The following is a 27549-nucleotide window of genomic DNA, read 5'->3' as shown; positions in this document are numbered from 1 at the left end:
CTCCTGTTTTCCCACAATTAAAACATAAAACAAAACAACTCTATAGTATCATTTGCATTGCATGTCCTCTGTTAGCCTCTCAGGGACAAGTACTGTGCCTTATTTGTCTTTGTTTGCCAGCCTGGCTCATGTCCAAACACATGGCAGTTTCTCTCTAAATTTAAGAAGGAGTATTCAGCATCTGCATTTCTCAAACTTGACACCCCACAGTAGGTGTTCCATGAAATAAGTTGAGGGAAAGAGTCAAATAAGTTTGAGGAAACTTGGGTTTTAAAAGTTAAACAATTAAAAAAAATACAAGATTTCTCAGAGCCTTTACTATTCCAACATGTGTTGTATTTCCCAAACATTTTTGATCATGGAACCCCCTTTTCATTTTCCAGAGTTCAGCAGAGCACAGTTTGCAAACCTTCACTGTAATCTAAACAAAAGCAATTCACACATTCAGTAATGGTTCTTTAATGCTTCCTAAATTACAGTGTGTAATGCTCTTTCAACAAAACACAGGACAACAAAGATTTCCGTGTAACGAAAAGATTCACAAGTACCAGATTTTCAACAATATTTAATACAATGGAATCCCATCCCAGCACAATGAAATAATTTAGACACCCCCGTAGAGTGCATTGTAACAGGATTTCACCTGGGTTGGACATGAATCTGACTAATGTTATTTTATCCCGAGTAAGCCAGTACAAAAGGCAAAAGAAGGGAAATGTTTGGCACAATATTTTGTCAGACAATGGTGTCAGCGTTACAAACACAGTAATTACAGCCCTGGTTCTAGACATGTACCATATACTTTTCAAAGAGCTTTCACTAACCATCCTGGGAAGACAGTTTGAATTGATGGAATGCTCCTGAGAAAGGTGATTGTAGGAAACAAATCCCTGCAGGTGGTGATCTTAGTTTTTCCCTCCTGCTTCTTTTCCACTTCTGTACCTGTTCTACTTTCCCTGTTTTTAATCTCTTCTCCTCTTATATTCACCTTTGTTCTTCAGATTACCCTTTAAAAAATTTAAGCCAGGCCTCCCCGGTGGCGTAGCCGGTAGAGCGCTGCTTTGTGAAGCTGTCCGCAGCCTCTGCAGCATGAGTTCAATCCCTGGCCAGCCAGGGAGAAACCCACATGGGTGGCAGACCTCTCCTGTCTCACCTGTGGCTCCCCTTAGCAGTGTGTCTCAGTAGATCTGCCTGTCTTGCTCTCCACTCAGTCTCTGGTGAATCCTCTCGCCCCCCCCCCCACCTCTGGCCTGCACCCCAGCTCTTGTATGCATAAAATAAATCTTTAAAAAAAAAGATCACAATTAGTATGCCTGGGCACTGGCCAACCAAAGCTAAAGGTAGTCAGGATTATGAAGTGATGTCAGTGGAGAAAGGCCCCCTCATATCTTAACCTGCGGAATCAAAGGGGAAGAGATATCCCCAGGTAGAGTGTTGGAAATGTAGGGGTGCTACCAGAAGGAGCCACAGGAGATTAGAACTGTATCAATATTTTACAAGCTAGGTCATACAGGTGCCAAATATATGTCAGCCCTTCATTTAGTCACTGTTCTGAGTGCCTAAAATGTGTCAGGCATTTGCTGAAATAGATTTTCATTTTATTATCAAATTCCCTAACTTATCTAACACAAAGAGATGGAAGCAAATTAAAATGAAGTCATGATTAGTTCTATTTATTGAACTTAAACATCAAGCCCAATTTATAATTAGGTTTTAGACAATGGGCAAATAGGAAAATAAGAGAAAAGGAAGTTACGTTTGAGAGTGTGAGCTAAACACTGCTTAAAAGGATGAGCAGCAGTGCTGGTACATGATAGGTTCTCTTTGTATTTGGGAGACACTTTTGAAATTATTTTTGCTAAAATCTTTTCTTTGCAATTTTCCACTGAATATTCAATTTATATAACCATGGAAATTGTGGAAAGATGTGTCTTGAACATGTCTTCAATTTAAATAGGAAAAATAAAATGAGAGTGTCTTTCTAATTCTAGTTTAAAAACATAATGAATTGTATCCTCATTGCTCTGAAGTTATAAAAACACATTTTTTGATTATATAAAACATTATCCCTTAAATGTCTGTTTTTATTATCTGAAATGTACATTGAAACTTTATTCCACTATCTCTCTAGCTGATTTGAAAAGGGAAAGCTAATCACTACATTTCTTCTTCAAGGCAATATTCAAGATCCATTCACAAGCAACCCTCACAGCAGTGCTATGTGGTAGAATCACAACCCTCCCCCCTTAATAGGGAAATTGAGACTCAGTGAGGTTAAATGGTTGACTAAGATCACACAGGGAAGTGGCAAAGTCAGCATTTGAGTGCACAGGACTCCAAATCAAGGAACTAATGATATATCCATCTTTGCTAACAAATTAATACTGTTTCCTTAAAGTATCTTAAATCAATATTCAGTGCCATCTAATATGACCACTAATTGAACAAATCACCATAAGAAAAATTGGCATCAAATACATGTAAACAATTCATTGTATAACTGTTACAAGACACCATTTGCCTGAATTGATTTTCAAGTTGAAATGGCTCCTACTATGTATAAAACAAACTTCTTTAAAAGACAAATATAGTTCATTCTATGCTGTACCTCTAAAATCAGAATAGTTATTGTCTAATTTGAATTCAAAGCAATCTAGGCCTTTTTATCAAACTAATACACTCCCAAAGAGAGGTATGTATAGCCCCAACACAAGCCTCTACCACGTTCATCTGCTTTTACTCTTTCTTTAGAGCTAGTCTTAAATGTATAGATGTAATAACTACATAATACATAATAGAAGTAGTAACTCTTATATTAAAGAGTGAACTATCCTTGCAGGGCAAGAATACTCTTTCTTTTCTCTCCAACAGATTGTTTTTTCACCCTTTTCTCCCTGCAAGTCACTTTAGACTATTTCCTTAAACAGAATAGAAAACAGAAACAAAAAATAAGAAATAAAAGCAAGATATAGAGGAAAAATGAAAACCTTTATGAGAATAGAAAAATCTAGATAAAAATGCATGTGTGTACATTTGTGTGTGTGTGTACAGTTTGTTGATATATATGCAGTATATAGAAGGTAGATCTAAGAAGATAAGGGGAGGGAACAGTAGGAGAAGCAAGATGATTAATATTTATAAAACAATAACAGGTATGAACTTGTTCTCATGAAACTTGAGAAAGGACAAAAATGTTATTTGTGGACACAGTCAGGAATGAATATGTAAGTTAATACTAATAATAATTATTATGGTATGTAAAATTCACCCATTTTTAAAGAATCACATGATTTATTTATAATCACCATAATTTATCATCTCAAATGCCAAAAACTGTAAAAGTGGCATAAAGACTATTTTGGTAACACACTTGGTCATCAGTGCTTGTTAATGAGTTCTAGTTAACAGAATGTTGAATAAATGCACTTTAACTGAATACTACTGGAAGTATGTTGATTTTTACTGTCATTTATACCATGGATGGAAAATATACTTTATATATAAGGTTGTATTAGAAAGCTTAAAATCTTCAGTAGGTGAAGCCTGAAAAATGAGGTAGATTCAAACATGATTTAATTGGATTTATAAATGTAAAGTGGACCATAATGGAACCTAGAGATACTTGGTGGAAATTTCGCAGTAAGAATGGCAATAGAGACACCATCAAGAGAAGCAAAGCACTAGACTGCAATATCCACTAGTTTGTAATGTTCTTTTTTTACATATATATTTTATTTTATACATTTTTACATCATTTTTCATTTTTGCACAATGTATGCATTTTCATCTTGGTGAAAGATGAAATACAATTCCCACCGCCCCTTATTTTGATCCTACTCCCTTCTACCCCCTGTAGTGTGTCTCTGGTTTATAGTTGCTTGTTGATTTTGATTTTTACTTTATTAGTTAGGTTTTTTATATTAAAAAAAAACTAGCAACAACAAATGTTGGTAAGGATGTGGAGAAAAAGGAACTCTCCTGCACTGCTGGTGGGAGTGCAAACTGGTCCAACCACTATGAAAAGCTGTGTGGAGGTTCCTCAACCTGCTTAAGATAGAGCTTCCATATGATCCAGCAATTCCACTCCTAGGTATTTACCCAAAGGACACAGAAACATTAATTCAAAAGGGCACCTGCACCCCTAAGTTTGTAACATTCTTATTTTCTTACAATTAGACCCCCCAAATTGCTATATATTTATATTATATATAAAAGCCTATAATGCTTCCAAAAGAATTTAAGGAGAAAACTGAATTTGCAAAAGGAATATGAAATTTGCCCAATCAAATTTTAGTTCTCATTTTGTCATTTTTATTTAATGGTATCTGAGCAATAAAAAAATGAAAAGTTATTGATATGTATACTGAATTTTTAAAACTTTTCCCCCAATATCATGGAATGAATATGTTAAAGCTTTGCTAAAACTAAATTAAATCACAGACTTGATATTAGTTAACCACCTCTAAAAACATTCCTTACTTGTTAAGATATTGCTGTTTTTGGCATTTTGCAAAAGTATAGCTTGCTAAATTAATATGACATCATTCTTTTTCTCTCCTGGTATACAATCTCTGGCTTCTAAACTAAGCAATTCTCAGAAGTATGTTCTCACACTTTATCTTGTCAGCTTATTTTAAATAAAATCTTTTAAGACACATTTACAGTACAAGTTCAGCGTTAAAGAGCTCTAATCATATAATCATAGAAAATTGGAGATGGAATGAGCCCAAGCATGCTATCTAATGCCAAACCCTTACCAAAATGAGATTTCTCTGTGTAGAAGAGTATCATTTGCTTCTATTTCCTTGAGCACTTAAATATTTAAGAAATCATCCCCAAGATTCTAACAGTTCTCAAAATTAGGATGTTTTCCCATTTTCTTCTCTGTTCTTCAGTTGTAACTTTTATTATATATAATCAAAATATCACTTCATATTTGTACTACATGCATACATTCTTCTCCCACTATCATTTTTTTGAGAAATAAGCCTTTTGCCTCATTGAAATGAGAGAATGAGAGAACTGCCTACCTTCTCAATGACAGAGTAAGAAAATGTTAGAAAACATAAGCAGTGTATAGGGAAATGGGATTTAAAACCATTTTGTTTAAATAGTATTGTGTTTTACATATGTTGTTTGGTGTTTACCTCTTTTTTTATTTCTCTATTTTTACTTATTTTTCATTTGTAACTATTTTCATAGAGATGACTTTGTTTTGCAACACTACATGTGATTAAGGAGTATAGGTTCAGACCTCTTTATATGTGTGTTACCACAAGATGCCTACTACCAAAGCTGTGATAATCCTCTTCCATAGTCCATTGGGCCCTCTTGTCCCTCCCTACAAGTATTCACCTCTTCACCACCACCAATACTCAAGACACCCCTCTCCCCAATCTCTGGAACTTTAGATGTTTTCCTTCAGAAAGTCAGAATTTGCACACAATGCTGGTATCAGCATAGGTGAGATTATTCCCTAGGAACATAAGGCAGAGTACTCAAGACAGAGGAGCCAGCGTTGCTTAGTGCTGTACATGAAAAATGCTAAGGAGAAGGAAATGGAATGAATTGTAATGGGAAATAGAATAGAGGTGAATAGGAAATTGATTTAGAGACCAAAAGGAATCCCTAAGATGCAAATGATCAATTAGTCATTAATTTCTCATGCATCTAATAAGAATCCTGCCCTGTAGTAGATATTAGTTAAGATGAAGAAATGTAAGCAGGGCCCCATATGGCTTCATTCCTGCATAGGCACATAGATCCTAGGTAAACAATGGCTGGCAGTGTTTTCTGTTACTGATCTTAAGAGTTGGAGTAGTCTAGAGGAGTGAACAATCAAATAAGACTGAGCAGAACCAGGTTAGCTTTCCACTTGGCTTTGTCTCCAGACACTTCTGTCACAAGTGATAATACAAATAATTTGCTCTTTGGAAACTTGTCATTATAGCCAAATACAAAAAAAAATTGATTTCTCTGAAATAACTTAGATTTTAGAGGGTGATTTCACAGAGAAAAAAAAATCAATGTAGCTTACAGTATAATTAGATTGCTAGCTGTTACAAACTTCCCTTTATAATTTCTTTTCTACTTTTCCTCTTTATTTACTGTAGAAGGAAAAATTACTTGAAATTATATATACTGTGATACAAATGTATTTGCTGATGAATTTAGTTTACTTAATTCTTTGGAATAGAATCAGAAAAAATGAGCTGAGGAATCATAAGAATAACTTTATTTAATCTTCTCATCTTATAGGTAAGGAAATAAAGTCCAGTGGGATGCAGTGAGTTATCCACATTCATATAGCTAATAATTTTTTAAAAAAAACATGTTTCCATGTTCTGTGTTTTTTTTTTGTGCCACACAATTTTCAGTTACAGTATTTTCATACATAAAATGATAGTTTACATATTAATAATCTAAAGCCTTGGCAATTTCAAATTATTGTAGTATAAAGTGCAAACAACCCTGAACTGGAATCCTGTTCAGCTCAAATATAATTAGCTATAGGACCTTGACAAGATGGCTATTGGGCACTTACTATGTATCTCAGCTACTTTTTTTAGGTTCTCAGGGTGCACAGCCAACAATAGTTCATATACCACTTAAGGGAGAATAATAGCAGGGCAATACAAATATATGATGGGACCTCCCTGGTGGCACAGGGGGTTAAGCACCACACTACGAGACAATCCGCAGCCTCTGCAGAACAAGTTCGATCCCCGGCAGCCAGGGAGCAACCCACATGGTGCAGCATACCTCTCCTGTCTCACCCGCTGCTCCCCTCAGCAGTGTACTTTGGTCAGTCTGCCTGATCTGTTCCCCACTCTGTCTCTGGTGAATCCTCTCACCCCCCACATCTCTGGCCTTCACCCTAGCTCTTATATGCATAAATAAATAAAATCTTTAAAAAAAACCCAAATATATGCTGTTAAGTGTGACAGATCTAAGGAGAAAAATAAAACTGGAAAAGGGAGTTAGAGAATAACAGAAAGGTTTGCAAAGAATATTAGGAAAGGTCTCTCTGATGATAATAGCTAATGTTTACGAGTTCTTAGTGTGTGATGAGCATTTTACATGTAATTATCACTAAATCCTCACTTTATGCTTTGATATTGGTTCCATTAATATCCCTCCTTTACAGATAGGGTAATGAAAGTCCATAATGGCCAAGTAACTAGTCCTCAATGGTTCAGCTAGTGCTAGAATCAGAGTTGTAACCCAATAGGTTAACCTCTCCCCAGTAACATGCCAATGCTGCCTTTCTTATTGGGTGGTAGTGGAACAGATAGCTGAGTGGGAGTTTCCCTGCCTATAATTCACTTCAGAATTCTCGATATAGCTTAGCTTAGCCCTGTGCCTGTCACAAAGTGAGTTTTAGAAATCAGAAATCTCTGACTGCAATTTACAGAATCAGTTAAATGTAGCTTAAGGAAAAAGGAAGAATGTATTTTTAACATATGCAAGAATCATGGGAAGAGGTGGAGCAGGACTCAGAATAACTGGGGTCAATGACTCAAATCAAGACTTTCTCTTTCACTCACCTATCTCTGTGTAGACTTTTTAACCCCGTGGGTACGGGACAACTACTTATACTTGGTTTGCTTTCTGGTCCCTGCACCTCTGTCTGCCCTACTCTCAGACCCTTTAGGCTCTGCACTTGTTTTCTCTTTTGTTGTTGGTACCTCGAGTGGTGTGAATGATCAAATAAGGCTGGGCAGGAGCAGGTTAGCTTTCCACTTGGTTTTGGCTCCAGACACATCTGTCACAAGTGATAATAAAAGCTAGATCTCTGCTTAATGACTCTGAATCATCCATTCCATTGAGGCTTGTGACTCAAAAAAATCAGGAATTGGCTAGGACTTCTTACGTACATTGTCAGTCAATGTGTTTCATATTTTACTCTCAAATATTAAAAACCAAAGTGTCTAATATAGGTAAATGGAACCAACTTTGTGACATGGAAGAAGGGGAAGATGGACTGCAGATTGAAATCTTCAGTGAAGGCATCTGGGGATTGAGAGTGTTATAGGACAGGGAGAGGGGCAGCCCAAACCCCGCAAACCTGCCTATTCTAAATGGGTTCTGCCATCCGCAGCATCAACAGAAAACATATGAGACTTTAATGGGAAGGAACTTTAATGAAACTAGGAAACAATACAGGTAAGTCAAAGAGTCTAGTTTCTAAATGAAGCACCCAAAGTTACCCATCCCCTCGTGGGTAAAAGTCCATCCATATGGGATTGGCCCAGAGCAAGGCCCCAAAGCCTGCCACGAGTTTAAAGCATCTTCCAGTGGGGACCCACAGAAAAGTGTCAGAAACAACCAGACAAGCCCGGAAGGAAAAGAGCAAAATCAACATCAAGATAAAAGCTGCCATGGTCACCTCCCCATGGGTCTCACCCACATCTGTGTCACCCAGTCCACGACCAAAAGACAAGCGCAGTTTCTTCACGTGTCTCTAGGCTCCATGCGCCTCCTCCAGGTCTCCTTCTGGCTCCATCCTGCTTCCTTCCTCCATCTCTTCTGCAGTTTTTTCTCTCCCTGTTCAGCTCCACCCTCCCTTGGGTGGGGCAGGGAACCTCCCCCTTTCCTGGGGACCACCCTGTTGCAAGAGGACCAGTTTTGTCCAAAGAACTGGTTTTCTTATTAACAGGGCATCTTCTTTGAGGCTGGCACAATAGGTGAAGTGTCTCTATTCTCCCTTTTTATGGAATAGTCTTGAATTGCTTTCAACTTTGCATTTGCTGAAAATGTGGACAGTACTCCAATTTGGCAAAATGCTTTTGTAATAGCACAACCAAGAAAGGTTTAGAAATAGGTATTGGGAAGGAAAAACAACAATTGATTCTTACAGGAATTCTGCAGAATTGGAGGCCATATCTATAATTGGAAAGCTTCCCTTACTTTTTGACTGCCAGCCATGAAACAGTTCTAATTTAGAAATCTCTATTACTTGTTCATTTCAGCTTAATAGTCTACCATACTGAGTTTGGTTTTCCGCATAATATGACCTGTCAGAAATTATTTTATGACAGTCATAAATATGAGTGAACTGAATGGAAATATTTTTTATATAGGTGACCTAATATACTCAATTGTACAATGTACCTCCTCTAATCCTGAGCAATAACACAAACTCATATCCCGTTGTCTCTCTGTGACACACCTATAAATCAGTTACATATCAGGCAAGTGGCTATGCAGAGGATAGCACACAGGTAGTATATTGTGAGAAGTTGGCAGGTCATGGGGGGTTTCTTTAGGCTCCATTAATTCCTGATCTCATTGGGGCAGAGATATTATAGTATTCCTTTCAATATCCTCAATGCTGACCATAGTGCCTACCACATGGTAGGTTGTTTTATGTTTTGGTGTTTGTTTTTACCAACCTTAACTGGGGGACTTTTAAATAAATAAATGAGGGCCTCCCTGGTGTCACAGGGGTTAAAGATACAGTGCTATCAAGTTATCCACAGCCACTGCAGCAAGAGTTTGATCTCTGGCCAGGGAGCTACCCACATGGCGCAGCAGACCTCTCCTGTCTCACCTGCTGCTCCCCTCAGCTGTGTATTTTAGTAGATCTGCCTGTTGTGCTCCCCACTCTGTCTCTGGTGAATCCTCTCACCTCCCCCCCAACTCTGGTCTACACCCCACTTCTTGTATGCCTAAATAAATAAATCTTTAATAAAATAAAATAAATAAATGAATAAATAGAATATGTTTTCATGGAAAGGATCATATGACAACATCAAAAGGGAATCTGGAAAAAGAATTCTACAAAGTCACTGATATTCAGCCTTTACCCTACTTCTCAATTCTCGTCATTCCTATATTCTGATCAACTGCAGGGCCAGTCTTTGAGCTGGAGCTGGTCTTTCATTAGGATGACTGCTGTGATGATAATGATGACATGGCAGTGGCTAACATTTATTGACTACTTGTATGCCTGATGTTGTTCAATAATATAATTCTTATATTATTTTCATTTAATTCTTCTGACAACTCTGTGGGGCAGATACTGTTAATATTTCTGTTTTAATATAATGAAAAGAAGGCACAAAGAGATGAACTTGTCCAAGGTTGCCCAGCTAATAAATAATGCATTTGGATCATCTCTTTCCAGAGTCCATACTCTTAATACTTATGCTTTCATTTTTTTTTTTTTTTTTTTTTTGGTAATCTCATGTCCAGACGAGTTTGAGGATAGTGTTGTTGATTTAGGCTGAGTTCCCAAAATGTTTGGGGTAAACCCTGGGCAACCAGGTACTGACTCTACTTCATTCTACTTCCAAATCTGTTCTATATGTATTTGTTTTGGTTGTAGAAGAAAGTTTTCTTATATTCCCTTGATCATTATCATGCTGAACTTAATTATGAAAACCAGTGGTAAAATTAGGACAATAGGGGAAATCTGATTATGGACTGGGTTCAAGAAATTGTTAATTTTCTTAGGAGTGATAATAATATACAAGAAAATATCTTTAACTTTAGCAATGCATATTGAAACATTTTAAAAGCTTCACAAGTCATGATATCTGAACTTTCAAATAACTGAGCAAAGAGAAATAGATGGAGGAAATATGGTAAAATTAAGGCAGTTATTAAGGTTACATTATTGAGATTAGAACTGTTATAAAATCCTCTCTACTTTGTCATGTATTTGAATTTTTTTGTAATAAAGTCAAAATAAATATAATAATATGCTTCCTAATTCAGATGCTGTTACACTTTTCTAATTCTTACAGTAATAGAAAACACAGTTTTCACATACAGGGATTGTAATTGGTTTTACTTCTGAGCTGTTTTTTGGATTCAGGGGAAAATGTATACAAATCACTCAGCACCCTGCCTGAAACATAATGAGCATCCAACAGGCGTTAAATATCATTAGCAGCAATAAAAATAAAAAACTCTACCTCATGAGGACTCTCCATACTGTAGTAGGAAAAAAATCACCACTCAATAAGGCAAAACTACACAGTGTAGTTTATTTTCATCTTTCACCTTCAGAAACGTTGTGTGGTTCTTTCCCTCAAACCAATGGAAAGTTGTATTTCGTCCACACTGATACCCTTTATCAAAGACTGAGAATGCCATTGGTCAATTTCTGAACTGTGAATACAAAGGAGATGATAAAAACTGAGTTTGTTGAGCTCATTCCAGAATGATGACACAAGTGTGGGTTAAGGATAGGGGAGACAGAAACAGGATTTGCACTGACATTTTAATCCATTCTTTTAGCCATGTTCATTAGCATCTAGTCTTCTGAATTCAGGGAACTGCTTTCTCTCTGTGGAGAATGTTCATTTTCTAAGTGATTTAAAAAGGACCCCAAGAGAAAGCCGCCTTTCACGCCCGTTCTCTTTCCTCAGTGAATCTAAATGCAGGCATCTTCGCATCTCCCAGCTTAGTTCTTCTTTCCTTTTGTGATGCCCTGTTAGGTTGCTTTGTTTTGACTTCTCTGGGAGGCCTGCCAACCCCATCCTCAGAGAAGGTTGGAAATGATTGAGATCAAACATTTTGAGACAGTGTTACATTTCCTTTTCTTTGCCCAGCTTTTCTTTGTTTAGCTCCAAGCCCTGTTTTGTCTTAAATCATCTCTCCTTTATGCAGTGCTCTGAAGTCAAAGAGAAGGCTAGGTCATAGAATCACATACTTTGAAGTGATCCTAAGAGTCATTAAATCCAACTACCCAGTAGAAGAATCTCTTTTACAATAGTTCCAACTCATGCTTACATAAATATGTATTTCATAAATGGGAGTTCATTACCACGCTGAGTGGTAGTTCAATTTTTTTTATTTAATTTAAAAAATTCTTCCTTATAACTTTAGAACTATGACTAGTTGTGGTTCTAATGGAGTTGCACAGAGTATCTGTGTGATAGGAAGTTGTTTTCTTCCTTCCCTGTTTGTCTTCAGATTAAGAATCCCATTTTCTAAGCATCAGGAGAAATTATGATGAAAGTAGAGGGTAACCATAAAAATATACAAACAGATGGACTTTATATAATTCATTCATTCATTCATTCAGTCAGTCAGTCATTCAAGAAATAGCCCAAAGTATGGGCCAGGCACTGGACTACATTCAGGGGATACCATAGTTCTGTATACTGAATATTTGTGTTCACCCAAAATTCATACGTTGAAATCTTAACCTCTAATACTGAATGTGTTGGGAGGTGGGACCTTTGGTAAGTAATGACATCATGAGGATTGGTGACCTCATAAAAAAGATGCCACAGAACTCCCTTGCCCCTTCACTATGTGAGGACATGGTGAGAAAATGGCTCACCCATGAACCAGAAAGAGAGCCCTCACCAGATACCAACCCTGCCTGCACCCTGAACTTCGACTTCCCGGTCTCCATAGCCATAAAAATAAATTTGTTGTTTATAAACTACCCAGTCTATAGCATTCTGTTATAGTAGCCCAACTAGACTAACACACTTAAGACACATAACACTGTCCTCACAGCGTTTATCATCTAGCAAGAATTGTAGGTATAAAATAATTAAGCAGGGGCCTCCCCGGTGGCACAGCGGTTGAATGCTGGGTTGCGAAGCTGCCTGCAGCCTCTGCAGCGCCGGTTTGATCCCCGGCTGCTCCACGGCCACCAGAGGAGGGTCCCACATGGCGCGCAGACCTCTCCTGCCACCCGCTGCTCCCCTCAGCAGTGTACTTCATCAGTCTGCCTGCTCTGCTCCTGCTCCGGCTCTGGTGAATTCTCTCACCCTCCTGTGCTTCTGACTGTACCCAGTGCTTGTATAAATAAATAAATAAATAAATCTATCTTTAAAAAATAAAATAAAATAATTAACCAAAGATAGCTATAGGAAAGAAGAAAAGTGTATAATCAGAATCTATTTCCTAGGTGAGTGTTTAGAGAAGTAGTCCAAGGGAAAAAAATTTAATCTGAGACCTGAAAAAATGGAGCAATTGACCAAGCAAGAAAAAATGTGTATGGAGCAGATAGGGTGGGGAGGAAGAAGGACTGATGGTAGAGGGATTCTCACCTGGTAAGGCAGAACTTGAGGCAGTTCTGAAGCAGAGAGGAACAGATGCACCATAGGGACTGAAACACATATCACTAGAAGTTATGTGAGCAAGGGGGAGAATCTTACAGGATGAGGCTGGGCCTTACAGGATTTGGACTCTATTCTGAGAGTAATAAGAAACCAGGGGGCAATTTTAAGCTAAGAAGAGTAGAGTGTCCATATCTTTTATCACTGTAGCTACCCTCTGTGGACAGACTCTGGTTACTCACCATTCTGTTTCAGATGCGGTAATAACACCAATCATGCACTGGAGGTTGATTCTGGGGAGTTCAGAATGGGCTGGGTCACTGTCTCCTTTGTTCTGGACTTGGGACTAATGTATCCTAATAGTGTGTCTGCTGGCACAGTCACTATGTGATGGTGGAATATCATAAAGACCCCGTGGCCAACAAAACCAATATCTGGCTTGGGTTGGGTTTTTGACCCCAGATGTACCAAAGAGGTACATCAGGTCACGTTGAGATATACTGGGAACAAATTACTCTTCCTGCAACTTATTCGAGCCTATATGATTAGAGAATTTTGCTTTCATTCTCTTTTTTGTCCTTTCTCATATATATTTTTCTAGCTATAAAAGTAAACTTGTAAAATATAGAAAATGATAGCAAGATAAATCGAATGAATCACTCTAATAAACAGAAATAATGACTATTATCAATGCTATTTATATCTTGAAGTATCACTTCCTACACTTGAGAAAACTGTATTTTTGTCCCATTATTATTCACAAGAATTTATTTTGCAAAATCTTCATATGTGCTTCTTGTTTTAGGATGTTTAGGTCCTGGTTTTTATTAAAAAAAATATCTTTAACATAAACCCCTCCCTACGCCTAGGATGTGCAACTCCTTGCCCATAAAGGACCCTACAACCTCTTATCCGGGAGAAGGTGTCTTTTGAGTATAAGCTCACCCTTCTCCATTCCTTGATCAGCTAAGCTGGGGGAAAAAAGAATATCTTCATATATAAATATTCACTTACAATTCACATTATTTCCTCAGTAAAACCCTAGAAGCATATTTAAAGTTTCTTTGATCATATTTATAAATTGCTTCATAAAATTGGTTGATTACATTTACCCTTCTACTTGCATCATATATTCTAAAAAATTAACTAACCATGCTGATTAATAAAAAGAAAATAAAATTGCATTGTTATTTCATTTTTTTTTATTTTTATATTCCCCATACTATTACAACCCCCTTATTTTGACCCCAATCCCTCCCCTCCCCACCCCCATCCCCCCATAGAGTGTCTCTGGTTCATAGTTGTTTGTTGATTTTGATATTTTCTTTCTTATAGTTATTCTTTTTCCTGGTCCCTTATTTAAGTTTTCTAGATTCCTGCTATGAGTGAAATCATCCGGTAATTTTCTTTTTCTTTCTGGCTTATTTCACTGAGCATGATCCCTTCCAGCGCCATCCATGTTGCTGCAAATTGCATGTGTTTATCTTTTTTGAATGCTGAGTAATATTCCATGGTGTATATGTATGTTATTTCATTTTTAATTGCTAATAAAGTTGTGGATTTAAAAATGTTTAAGTCACACATTTCTTGTTGTGTAAACTCTATCTTTCTCCTATGAATAATGGTCTGACTTTCTTATAATGTTGTATACTGCTTTGATATAAAAGGATTTTATTCTTAGTTTATCATAAGGAGTCTCGTAAGTAATCACTCCCAAACAATTTGGAACTTAATTTAGTAATTTAAAAAAAAAACATGAAACTTATAAACAATCCTATTTGCACACATACATACCATTTGAATGTTATTGTAATAAAAAAATACAAAGGTTTCCTGGCTGACTTACTTTCTTTTTAAATTTGACATGAGTTTAAAAAAAAACACAACCTAGGCCTCCCTGGTGGCTCAGGGGGTTAAGACACAGCCTATGAAGCTATCCACAGCCACTGTAGCATGAGTTCAATCTCTGACCAAGGAGGTGACCCACATGATGCAGCAGACCTCTCCTGACTTGCCCTCTGCTCCCCTCAGCAGTGTATTTCAGTAGATCTTTCAGTTCTGCTCCCCACTCTGTCTTTGGTGAATCCACTCTCATCCTCCCCCCACACCTGTGGCCTGTACCCCAGTTCTTGTATGCATAAATAAATAAAACTTAAAAAAAAAAACAACTAGGGCCTCCCCGGTGGCACAGTGGTTGAGCGCTGGGTTGCGAAGCTGCCCGCAGCCTCTGCAGCGCCAGTTCGATCCCTGGCTGCTCTCCGGCAACAGGAGGAGGGTCCCACATGAAAAGATAAACAAATGCAATTTGCAGCAACATGGATGGAGCTGGAAGGGATCATGCTCAGCAAAATAAGCCAGAAAGAAAAAGAAAAATGCCGGATGGTCTCACTCATAGCAGGAATCTAGAAAACTTAAATAAGGGACCAGGAAAAAGAATAACTATAAGAAAGTAAAAATCAAAATCAACAAACAACTATGAACCAGAGACACTCTATGAGGAGTGGGGGGTGGGGATGGGAGGGATTTGGGTCAAAATAAGGGGATTGCAATTGTATGAGGAATATAAAAATAAAATTTATTTAAAAAAAAAAAACAACTAAAAGTAAAAAAGAAGCTTTCGTGGGCTTCACCCTAAATAAATCTTACATAAATTCTTTCAAATGCAGTTAGTAATAAGCCAGAAAGGGTTTTATTTTTTTTATAAAGTTAAGCGCTTAAAAATGTAATTAAAGATATGAATTTGGACTTACAGAAACAGAATTCTAAGACTGCCTCAGCAGTTGTGTATGGTGTGTGTGTGTGTGTGTGATTAAACAGAGGAAGTTAATAAGATTTACATAATTCTTGTCCAGTACATTGTAACTTCTTAGCCACTATCAAATGATGCTAACTTATTATTTGTTATAACTTTTGTTTACATTCTAATCTAAACCCAGTTGTCCTTAACAAGGAAGGACTTTGGGATGGAGAAGTCCTGAACACATTTTCTCATTTTAAAATGGAGATAATAAAGCAGCGCTATTGTCAGCCTAAAAACCACAGCATAGGAAAGTCCTGAGGCTACAGCCAGCACCCAGGAGGTGCTGGGTTAATCCCACTGGGCTCATCTTTTGCCTCCCACTCCTGAAAAAGAGCTTGAAAAAGAGCTTGTGTACCTCTGAGTGCGGGTTCATTCAACCTTTCCATTAACTCCAAGAGCACGCCAGGCTGATATCCAAATGGAAAAAAAAGTGATGGCTGAATTTTGCATATTATTAATTTATTTAACAAACATTCTCAGGCATCGACTGTGTGGCTAGTATTGTGTAAGGCGCAGGTGATATAGAGAATAATAAAATTATCTTCCTGAATTGATAAGGCAGTATTAGAACCTCTTGAGTAACTATTGAGAGATACTTGTCAACCTAATTTTACCACTAGGCCTAGTTTGTCATTTCCTCTGCTCTAATCTGGATTTCCCTGGAAAGAAAGAATAATTCTACTGCTCACTTGGGAATGAGGTGTGGATGAGATCAACTCTGTAAGTATACATGTGATAATCCTGAAGAATCAGAGAAAAGAATGTACTTATTAGGTCAGCTCAGTATAGCGATGGGTGGCTGTAACATGCTGTGACACCCCATAATGTCAGAGGAAAATTATTTACACATGATTCTGATGGAATATTCCAAAAAGAAATTTCAAATACCAAGAGGAAACCATTTGCTCCCAGAGGAATTGCTGATTCATCTTTCTCACACAGGGCCGACTAGTACTGACCTCATAACTCTGAAATACTCAAGTTTTTTGGGGACAACACTGCTATTAATAGTAAGAAAGATGAGTGTCCATGAATTTGTTTGAATGGTCTTATGTGTCATAGTTTTCTTGTATGATTACTTTTTATTTTTAAAATGCATGTTAAAGTTTTTTTTTTTTTTTTTAAAGATTTATTTATTTATTTATACAAGCACTGGGTACAGTCAGAAGCATGGGAGGATGAGAGGATTCACCAGAGCCAGAGTGGGGAACAGAACAGGTGGACTGACAAAGTACACTGCTGAGGGAGGCAGCGGGCATGACAGGAGAGGTCTGTGTGCCATGTGGGACCCTCGCCGGTGGCCGGGTATCGAACCGGCACTGCAGAGGCTGTGGGCAGCTTCGCAGCCCAGCGTTCAACCGCTGCGCCACTGGGGAGGCCTGCATGTTAAAGTTTTGCAAAAAAACTAAGGAATTTCATTTTAGAGAAGGAAGGTAGAAGTAGATTCTCATCTACTTGATTTGTTTTACTTAGTAGAATAGGAACTTATGTTTTGTGACCTATAAAATGCCAATTGTCTTCATGGAAGTCACTGAATACTTTCTTTCAAAGGCAATTATTTTCTTAAATTAAGAAAACCTAATTTGAAGAGTAGTTGTAGGAAAAACAGAACTGGTTCTCATTTCACTCAACTTGTGCATTTTTAATCTTTCTCCAGAACTCTTAGATCAGATCTTAGATTATTTTTGTTTGTTATTTCCAAAAGTAGACCTGCCTCAAATCCACTAGTAATTTTAGAGGTTCTTTATTCCTGAGGGAAACCAACTGCTTAAACATCAAGGGAATGGTAATGATATTACCACCAATCAATTAAAAGCTATGTTTTACGTGAACTGGGAATAGTATTTTTGCTACCATCGTGGTTTACATGTCAGTTTCTCCTCTCTTCTCACCCAGTTTTATATGACTTCCTGGGACCTGTTTGCCTAGTTCGATGGATAGACTATCAGATGTAAAAGTCACCTGCTGGGTTACAAGTCCTGTTTATTTAGGAAGTCAGGCAGAATAGGAAAATTAAAAATAAAAGTAAAAATCATAAAAAGAAAGCGGGCAAGGAAAGAGAAAGAAAAATACTAGAAAAAGGAAAAAAGCTTAGGATAACATAAGTGTGTTGTAATTAGTTTGGATATTTTTAAAAATCTTCTGTGTGTACCCCATCACTATCCCAACAATTTAATTTTCTCTCAAGACTGGGTGGTAGGAAGTTTAAAAAAGAAAATGGAAGAGGCCTCCCTGGTGGCACAAGGGTTAAGATGAAGCCTATGAAGCTGTACACAGCCACTGCAGCACGAGTTCAATTCCCGGCCAGCCAGGGAGCAACCCACATGGTGCAGCAGACCTCTCTTGACTCACCCACTGCTCCCCTCAGCAGTGTACTTTGCTCAATCTGCCTGTTCTGTTCCCCACTCTGTCTCTGGCCTATATCCCAGCTCTTGTATGCAAAAATAAATAAATCTTTAAAAAAAGAAAAGAAAATGGAAAATGATAGGAATCTTAGTCCTGGCATCTTCTGAGCATAAGCAATCCACACCATTGTGAAGCATTTACTGGATCTTTGTTGTTTTATGAGTAAAAGCCAAAGTAAACACTTGCACAAATAGTGTAACCAACAACATCGGTTATATCTTGAAGGCAGTAATCATTCCTGAGATGATGCATTGAGGTAGGAGTCATCATTTCCTACATCTGCCTTTCTGATCACTCATATGCCTTCCAACGTACACACATGTGCAGAAGATCATGCACTTGATTTATCCTTGTAATATGTGAATAGAATTGCTTGATGAAATCAGATTCCAGCTCAGTTGCTATGTCTAGGGGAAAAACTATTGTAAATGATCTAGAAAAAGTGCTATGAAATTTGAAACTGATTTTAACATGTTCTAAAGTGTAGCTATAATGATTTGTATATATATATGTACATACATTATATATATAGCTTGCTAAACTTCATTAAATTTTATTTTGACTGTTCCCTTAGTTTTCAGCTAATTCAGAAAAATATAAAAAGGATGCCTACTATTTTTCTTTCACTTACATCTTCTCTCCCTAACAATTTGTAATTCATAATATTGACAGGTATTTTTATGAGTGAAGAATAGAAATAACAGGAAGATTAGGTAAAGTTGAAACTTAGGAAAAATACTGGTGGAACTAAATTAACAAAATTAAAGCAATCCACATGATTTTACCTCATATCATGATGAAGCGGCCTCCCATAGTGTTCAGAGCATTTCTTTTTGTTTTGTTTTGTCTTTCAGAAGGTTATAGGAAAAGCTATATAAAAACATCTTTGATCTAATGAATTATATCTGGGTTCTTTCTTTCTCTAATCCACCAAATAAGCCAGGAATATATTTTATTAATTCACTTGGAGACTCTGTGTGTGTGTGTGTGTGTACGTTAGAGAGAGAGAGAGAGAGAGAGAGAGAGAGAGAGAGAGAGAGAGAGAGAGAGAGAGAATGCAGAGATTATTAAAAAAGGCTGCCTTTGTAGTGATGAGAGATTAAAAACCTACCCTTCAACACAGGTTTGCTGTTAAACTGCCAAAACAGTTTCTTGGACTTGGTATGTGTGTGCAGTGGGGGAGGTAGGGGAGTGGATGGAGGAGGGTATATTCCTAATAACTATTAGAAAGTAGAAAAACAGAAAGTGAAGGAAAAGTAGAGTCTTCTTGATATAGAATTATATTAGAACATGTGTGTTTTGTTCTTTTAGTTTTTGCTAATATCATTTGGTTTATACTAGATTTTCATATTTATTAATTTCTATTGTATCTATGTGCGCGGGACTCCATTTCCAACTGGACACATATGAAACCTTCCAAATAGATGATCTACAGCTCTTAGAGGAGAGTGTGAAATTAAATGTGTTCATATGAAGTTAAAAACATACCAATTTGGTCTTTAGTTTCCAGATTCTGTTGGAAAACCCTAAGTTCACATTTGTTCTCTACAACTGTGTGCTGTTTTCTGTTGCTTCTGTTCTTGATCGAAGAGTATTTGTGCATGCATGTATATGTGTGTGTATGTGTGTGTGTGTGTGTGTGATGGTGGGGGAGGGGGTGTTCATTTGCTGCCATCTTAAAAGGAGTTTCAACTTGCTTGACGAATGAGAAAACAGCTTTTAGTTAGTGGTAACTCCAGACCAGTCACTGACAATTGTCAGTGCATTTTCAAAGGTTAGACATTATCAGAGACATTCTTGAGTGTTCGACATTAAAAAGAAAAAAACTATATAAATTTAATATAATGCCCTAAAAACATGATAGAAACCTTATGAAATATTCTATTGTTTCTTTTTTTTTTAATCCAAGGTACTTTTCATTCCCTTGCATTTCAGTGAAGGTAGCTCCATTTTGTTTTATAATCATAAGCCTTTCTTAATCGATTTGGATTTTTTGTGGTTGTCTTGGAGCCTCAAGCAAGAAGACAAACTAGTAATGTTAGATAAAAGGAATAGCTTTTTCTGTGTGCGTGCACAGTACACTTGAAAAAAATGTTTCAACAAGTTCACAAAATCTGAGCCAAAAATGTATAAAGAAAATAATAAACCATGCAAAAAAGAGTAGAAATGAAACAAAACACACACACACACACACACACACATACACACACAGTTGGGCCCCTGGGGGAATCTTTGGTTACCTTCTTATCATGAAAGTTATATTGGCATTGTTTCTTTGTGAAAACTGTATCACACTACAGATCTGACATTAATGATGTCAAACGCTAGCATGTATGCAACAGGATGCTGTACACATTTTAAAAACAAACAATAGGTCATGATACACAGAGATCTTTTAAATTCGCTTCCTAATTTTACAGACATTGTAACAACAGCAATAATGATTTTTCTTTTTTTAATTTAAATTTCATTTTTATATTCCCCATACAATTACAATCCCCTAATTTTAACCCCAATCCCTCCTTTCCCTGCCCCCAACCCCCCATAGAGTGTCTCTGGTTCATAGTTGTTTGTTGATTTGTTGATTTTGATATTTTCTTTCTTATAGTTATTCTTTTTTCTGGTCCCTTATTTAAGTTTTCTAGATTCCTGCTATGAGTGAGACCATCCGGTATTTTTCTTTTTCTTTCTGGCTTATTTCGCTGAGCATGATCCCTTCCAGCGCCATCCATGTTGCTGCAAATTGCATGTGTTTATCTTTTTTGAATGCTGAGTAATATTCCATGGTGTATATGTGCCACATCTTCTTGATCCAGTCATCTATTTTTGGGCAGTTGGGTTGTTTCCAAAGCTTAGCTGTTGTAAACAGTGCTGCTATAAACATAGGAGTGCAGGTGCTCTTTGGAATTGATGTTTCTGTGTCCTTTGGGTAAATACCTAGGAGTGGAATTGCTGGATCATATGGAAGCTCTATGTTTAGTAGGTCCAGAAATCTCCACACAGCTCTCCATAGTGGTTGGACCAGTTTGCACTCCCACCAACAGTGCAGAAGAGTTCCTTTTTCTCCACACCCTCGCCAACATTTGTTGTTGCTAGTTTTTTTAATATGTGCCATTCTCACTGGTGTAAGATGGTATCTCATGGTAGTTTTGATTTGCATTTCCCTGATTACAAGTGATGTTGAACATTTTTTCATATGCCTGTGGGCCATTAACAGCAATAATGATTGAATCAATAGTTCCTTGCAATCGAGAGTTTATTTCTTTGTAAAATTCAACATATCTACTCTGCAGCTTAGGGTATAAAATAATGACTAAAAATTCAGATTCCCATCTAGACTGCCTGATTTAAATCCAGGTTCTGCCCTTGGAGTCTCTATGACCTTGAACAAATTACTTAACCCCTCCTTAGTTTTCTCACCTGTAAAACAACCATAACTATTTCATAGGTTTGTGAAGATTAAATGAGTTAATACATTCAAGATATTTAAAACTGTGCCTGATACGTAGATGTATTCAATACATGTTAACTATTATTCTTCAAGCAATTCTATAGCACTTAGAAACTCAGACTGGATATTGTGTTTTTGTTGGGTAGGAAGAAATAATGGCTTTGTCCCTGTATATTTCATTTTTTTTTTTTTTACCCATATCTTAATTGCCTGGGACAACTCGATTGGGATCATGGTTCTTGTTATCACAGAAAACATTTAAAGGTTATAGGCTGGGGGGAAAATAAGCCTTGTGTAGTTGGATTCCAAAGGTCGTGGCCACCCCAAATCTGTCTTCTACTTCCCCTTGCTCTCCTGGCCTCTATTGTTTTTGTAGATCTGAGTCCTTATTTTTAAACTTTCAAAGTTTTAATATTAGATATTGATTGGCCATTTGGCAACTGTACCCACCTTTCTTCCTACTCTGTCTGTCTGCCAAAACTATGATTTCCGGCTTGTTCTGATCTTTGTCTTCAGCAGTTAAGATCACTCCAACACTTCTGTGTGCAAGAATCTTTGATGCCTATTTTGTCTCGTTTAGCCTTGCCGCCACTTCCTCCAGCTCCTTGCTCCAGGGGGAAAGCAGAAAGAAGCCTTCGAAAATGTTGGTTTAGTAGCTTAATCTTCAGGCACAAGGGGAGGCATTCCTTCATTCCTAAAGGCTACAGAGTATAGCAGTGATTCACACATTTTAGTGTGCACCAGAATCATTTGAGATGTGTGTTTAATATGCATTTCTGAACCCTTTTCCCAGAGATTTTGATTAACTGAATCTTAGATAAGGTTGATGAATCTGCATTTTAATCATCATGCTAGGTGGTTCTGATTTAGGTAGGTCTAAGAACCTTCAATTGAGTTATCTTGACTGACTCTCTGCCCTCAAATATACAACCTGCTATACTGGTCTCTGGACTTATTTCTTGTAGTCTGGAAAGCCTGGTGCATTAGGCCTACTAAATATGGTTAAAAACAATTTTACAGTGAAAAGGAGGCGGGTGTAGAGATAGCATTTTCCCCACAGTTAGAATGTTCTCATGACTGAATTCTTTTAGCAACAAGAAGTTAGGTGACCAGTGAGTGATAGGTTCTTGTCAATACCTAACCTTATGGGAGACAGAAAAGAGCCCAGATTCCTCCAGATTCCTCTTCTACATTACTTTAAGAAAATTATCTTCTCACCTCGTTAGCATTTCAAATAATTTCAGAATTATCACTTAACCTTTAGAAGAATGTGTAGTCAGAGGTTTGGGAGAAAATTGAAGTTATTCATTCAATTCTTTTTTCCATTTTTTTTTTTTTTCAAGTAACCATCTTCATACCTGAGACACAGGGCAAGCTAGAAATTAGGCAGTTTTAGGGACAGTGCAGGAGGGGACCTCTGAAGAATTTAGGGAGGCTTCAGAGATAAGGACAACCAAGGGAAAATAACCCATTCCACTAAGAAAAACAAACATCCCAAGACCAAGGACAACATTGTTAATGCTAGTCCTGGTTTCCTTCAGGTGGTAAAGGGAGGCAGAGATTGGGGAAATGGAGAGTGGTTTAATTTATGGACACATTAGAAGGGCAGCTGTTTAACTTCAATACAGGGATGCCCATCCAGAAGACTGGGCCATAAATTTAAAGATGCAACAAATGGGGAAAGAGAAAGCTGTTAGATAAGGAATGTAAAGATCCCCTACTCAGTAGCAAATTAAGTGAGACAGACGAGAACTAACCAATCACAAAGAGACTGGTGGAACTTTAGAATAATGAGGGAAAAAAGGTATATATTCCCTGAGATACGACTCCACTTTGGCTTCCTTGCCCCTCCCAGGCCTGGTTCCCTGGCCTGGGAGTCCCACTTTATTTCTGTTCTTTTTCTCCTCAATAAACTTTTTCTTTCTCTAAACAAACCGCCTCTTCTCGCTTGCTTGCCTGAGTGTCTGCGAAGTTCCTGCTCGGCTTCGTGAGACACCAACCCGTGGGGGTCTAGTGGCTGGGGCTCAGCGCTGCCCTGCAGCCTGGGATCCGTTCCTGGCTGGGAGACTAGGCCTGACAATTCTGGTATCAATACCCACATACCTGAATTTAAGTCTCATATCAGCAGCACGAACTTCAAGCCAGAGGCTAGGAAAGCAGAATAGACCTTTCTTCACTGAGCAAGGCTGAGTAAAGCCATGGTCTCACCTTCCCTGGGCCTCACTGTACACTGTAGCCCAGTCAACCCTGGTCTGTTCTGGAAGCCGTCCAGTCCCAGCCTTCTGCCTGCATGACCTGAGCACAGAATCCTTGCCAGACCCCAAAACTTGTGTCTGTGAGGAATTTAATGAAACAGGAAACATTGAAATCCATTCTTGCTTCCTAGTTTCTTTGGTTTGGTAGGTCTTTTCTATAATACAACTCTTGCTTTGAATGTCTGCAATTTACTAGAGCCTGGCTGTGTGCTGGACAAGGAAGACAAGTTCTCTCCCCTCCAGGAGTTCATTTGCTTCCAAGAATTGAAGTCAGAAAAATGAATGATTAGGATGCAACTTGACTTGCTCTATAACTGAGGATGGACCAAATGCATAGCTGTATTCTCCCACACAGATCCAGCGTTGACAGTGTTGTTAAAGCCTTTGAGGCTCCTGGGATGGAAGTATAATATTCACCTAAATGTTCTTCCTTACGATTGAGACCCTAGATCACTAATGCATTTCCAAAGTTGGACCTGACATGTTTTGAGCTCTTCTTTACAGAAAAACGCTTTCCTCTCCCCTCATTGGGGAATAATTTGTCCTTCTGAAGTCCCATAATACTTACCACCTCAACATTCCTGTGGTACTTACCAAAGTTTACCTTTTATTGTGGCGATTAAATATATGTTTTCCCTCCCTTTCAGATTAGAGATTCCCTGAGGGCATGGACTGCTCACCTTAGTGGCTTGGTCAGAGTGCTGTGCATAACTGATTTTTTAATACATATTTGAACATATGAATCAACAAAGGAAACACCTTCTGATAAGACGTTTTACTACAAAGGTATCAGAGATTACCCTCATCTGAATCATTTCCTGTTGGTTTTAGATAATGTAAACCTCCACCTCTAGCCTTGCGGGAAGGGAGGAACGACCAGCAACGCCCTCTAAATTCTGCAAGATTCTCCAAGGCATTTTTATTTACACATAATGTGTTAAAAGACAAATATCAAATATTCTATTATTCAAAGTTTATATTTTAGTAAATGCTGTTCACAAAAATCTGATGTGTTCATCTGAAGGCTAAATTTTGTAGATTATTATCAAAAAGCCCCAACAAAGACAGTAACAGTAGAACGTTCTCCAAAGTTGTTGATTTAAAACAATTTACTTTGATCTTAAAGACTAAGTGAAAATACTGGCTAAAAAAAAAAAAAAAATTACCAAATACAGAATATTTACTTAGTTGTTAAAACATCAGGTAAAATAATGAAAGTGAAGAAAATTGAGCATTTATAAAGCACTTCACTAGGTTGTGCAAAGTGCATCACAGACTATCTATTTATTACCAACAGCAACAGAATATTGGCATTAGAAACTGTATTTTAAGACCAAAAACTGAGACACCGAGAGTCTAAGAAACTTGGAAAAGATTGCTTGTTTAATATGTGGAGGAGCCAAGCTACAATTCCAGTTCTCACTCTTTAGTCCCATCCTCTTTAATTATGCTGATTATGTATCAAAGATGCAGCTGAGCCACCAAAATGAGGTATCAGGGATATCTCATTTTAATACATTTTTAATGTATCATAAGTCAAATTAATAATTTATTCACTCTGCAGATATAGCCTTTTAGTGGCTACATTATTGTTCAAAGCTCTTACATGTTATAATATGCAGGTTTAGAATGCAGGTGCATAATTGTACTAAACCGTCTTGGAAATGCAATATAAAATAGAATAGATTTAAAACCCATGAAAATCCTCAAATAACTTATCATCCAATTTAAAAATACTAAAGTTATGATTTGGCAATCTTCTGGAAGGGTTGTACCAAGCAACTGATAACTGTCTTCCTCATAAAGGACTGGAGTTGATGGGACAGCAAGAGGAAGTATTTAAATTCTTTAATTAGTAACTTACTTTTTTAAACTAACATTTGGCTCTTTTGTTTATAAAATGGGGGGGAATAATAGTATACTTTCTGTGCAGATGTAAAATGAGATGATAAAAAGTATTTATCAGAACGAATAATTAATTATCTATTTTAATTAATATTGCCAAAGCACAAATACTCTTTCTTTTAACATCCATACAGCAGGTATCTACTGAGCCCTTGAGCATGTCAGGCAGTATTATATCATGATACATACAACTTTGTGTAAGTCAGACAAGGTTGTTGACCAATGAAAATACAAGCAACAGCATCTTATTAAAGAGTAGTTGTATTGCTATTGATAGTAGCATCTAGTGCATCTTGTTGTACCTTGTCTAGTCAGTCACACAGGTTAGGATTATTACTTCCGTTTATGGATGAAGAAACTTAGGTTCAAATAAATAAATGACTAAGGGAACTGGAGTATACCCCACTGTTATCGATCCAAAGCCCATATATATATATATATATATATATATATATATATATATATATATATATATATATACACATATGTATTTTACTTCATTTTTTTTATTTTTGGTTTTTTAATTTTGTATATTTTTTACATCATTTTACATTTTTGTACAATATATGCATTTTCATCTTGCTTATAGTCCCCGTACAATCCCCACCACCCTTGTTTTGATCCTATTTCCTTCTCCCCGCCCTCCGTGGTATGTCTCTGGTTTATAGTTGCTTGTGGATTTTGATTTTTACTTTATTATAATTAGTCTTTTTTCCTGATCCCTTATTTAGGTTTTCTAAATTCCTGGTATGAGTGAGACCATCCAGTATTTTTCTTTTTTTTCTGGCTTACTTCACTGGGCATGAGCCCTTCAAGCTCCATTCATGTTGCTGCTCCATCCATGCTGCATGAGTTTATCTTTTCTGATTGCTGAGTAATATTCCATTGTGTACATGTATCACATCTTCTTGATCTAGTCATCTATTGTGTGGCATTTGGGTTGTTTCCATAGCTTAGCTATTGTAAATAGTGCTGCAATAAACATAGGGGTGCAGGTGCCCTTTTGAATTAATGTTTCTGTGTCCTTTGGGTAAATACCTAGGAGTGGAACTGCTGGATCATATGGAAGCTCCATCTTTAGCAGATTGAGGAACCTCCACACAGCTCTCCATAGTGGTTGGACCAGTTTGCACTCCCACCAGCAGTGTAGGAGAGTTCCTTTTTCTCCACATCCTTGCCAACATTTGTTGTTGCTAGTTTTTTTTAATATATGTCATTCTCACTGGTGTAAGATGGCATCTCACTGTGGTTTTGATTAGCATTTCCCTGATTATCAGTGATGTTGAACAGTTTTTCATATGCCTATTGGCCATTTGCATTTCCTCCCTGGAGAAGTTTCTTTTTAGCTCCTCTGCCCATTTTTTGACTGGATTATTTACTTTGTTTTTGTTGAGTCTCTTCAGCTCTTTGTAGATTTTTGTGATCAGTCCTTTATCATTAGTGTTGTGTGCAAAAATGAAATTTTTTTTAATTTTAATTTTGAGGTTACATTTTTGCTCTTTCATATGTGCACATGTTCCACTCACCATATACCAAATGACTGGTGCCAATACCTCCTCCTTCTGCCTCCTGCATTCCTTCCTTACTTCCCTGCCCCAGTTCCCTCTGGTACCCATTAAATTCTTTCACTGAGTTCAATATTTATTCCTACCTTATTTTTGCTGTGTATGGAATTTACTTTTCATGACAAGCCTATTTTCTTGC

This window comes from Talpa occidentalis, unplaced genomic scaffold (assembly GCF_014898055.3).
Source record: "Talpa occidentalis isolate TD23 unplaced genomic scaffold, MPIMG_talOcc4v2.1 talOcc4.7, whole genome shotgun sequence".
NCBI lineage: Eukaryota > Metazoa > Chordata > Mammalia > Eulipotyphla > Talpidae > Talpa > Talpa occidentalis.
The sequence above is the reverse complement of the archived record's forward strand: the minus strand, read 5'-3'. Positions refer to the sequence as shown.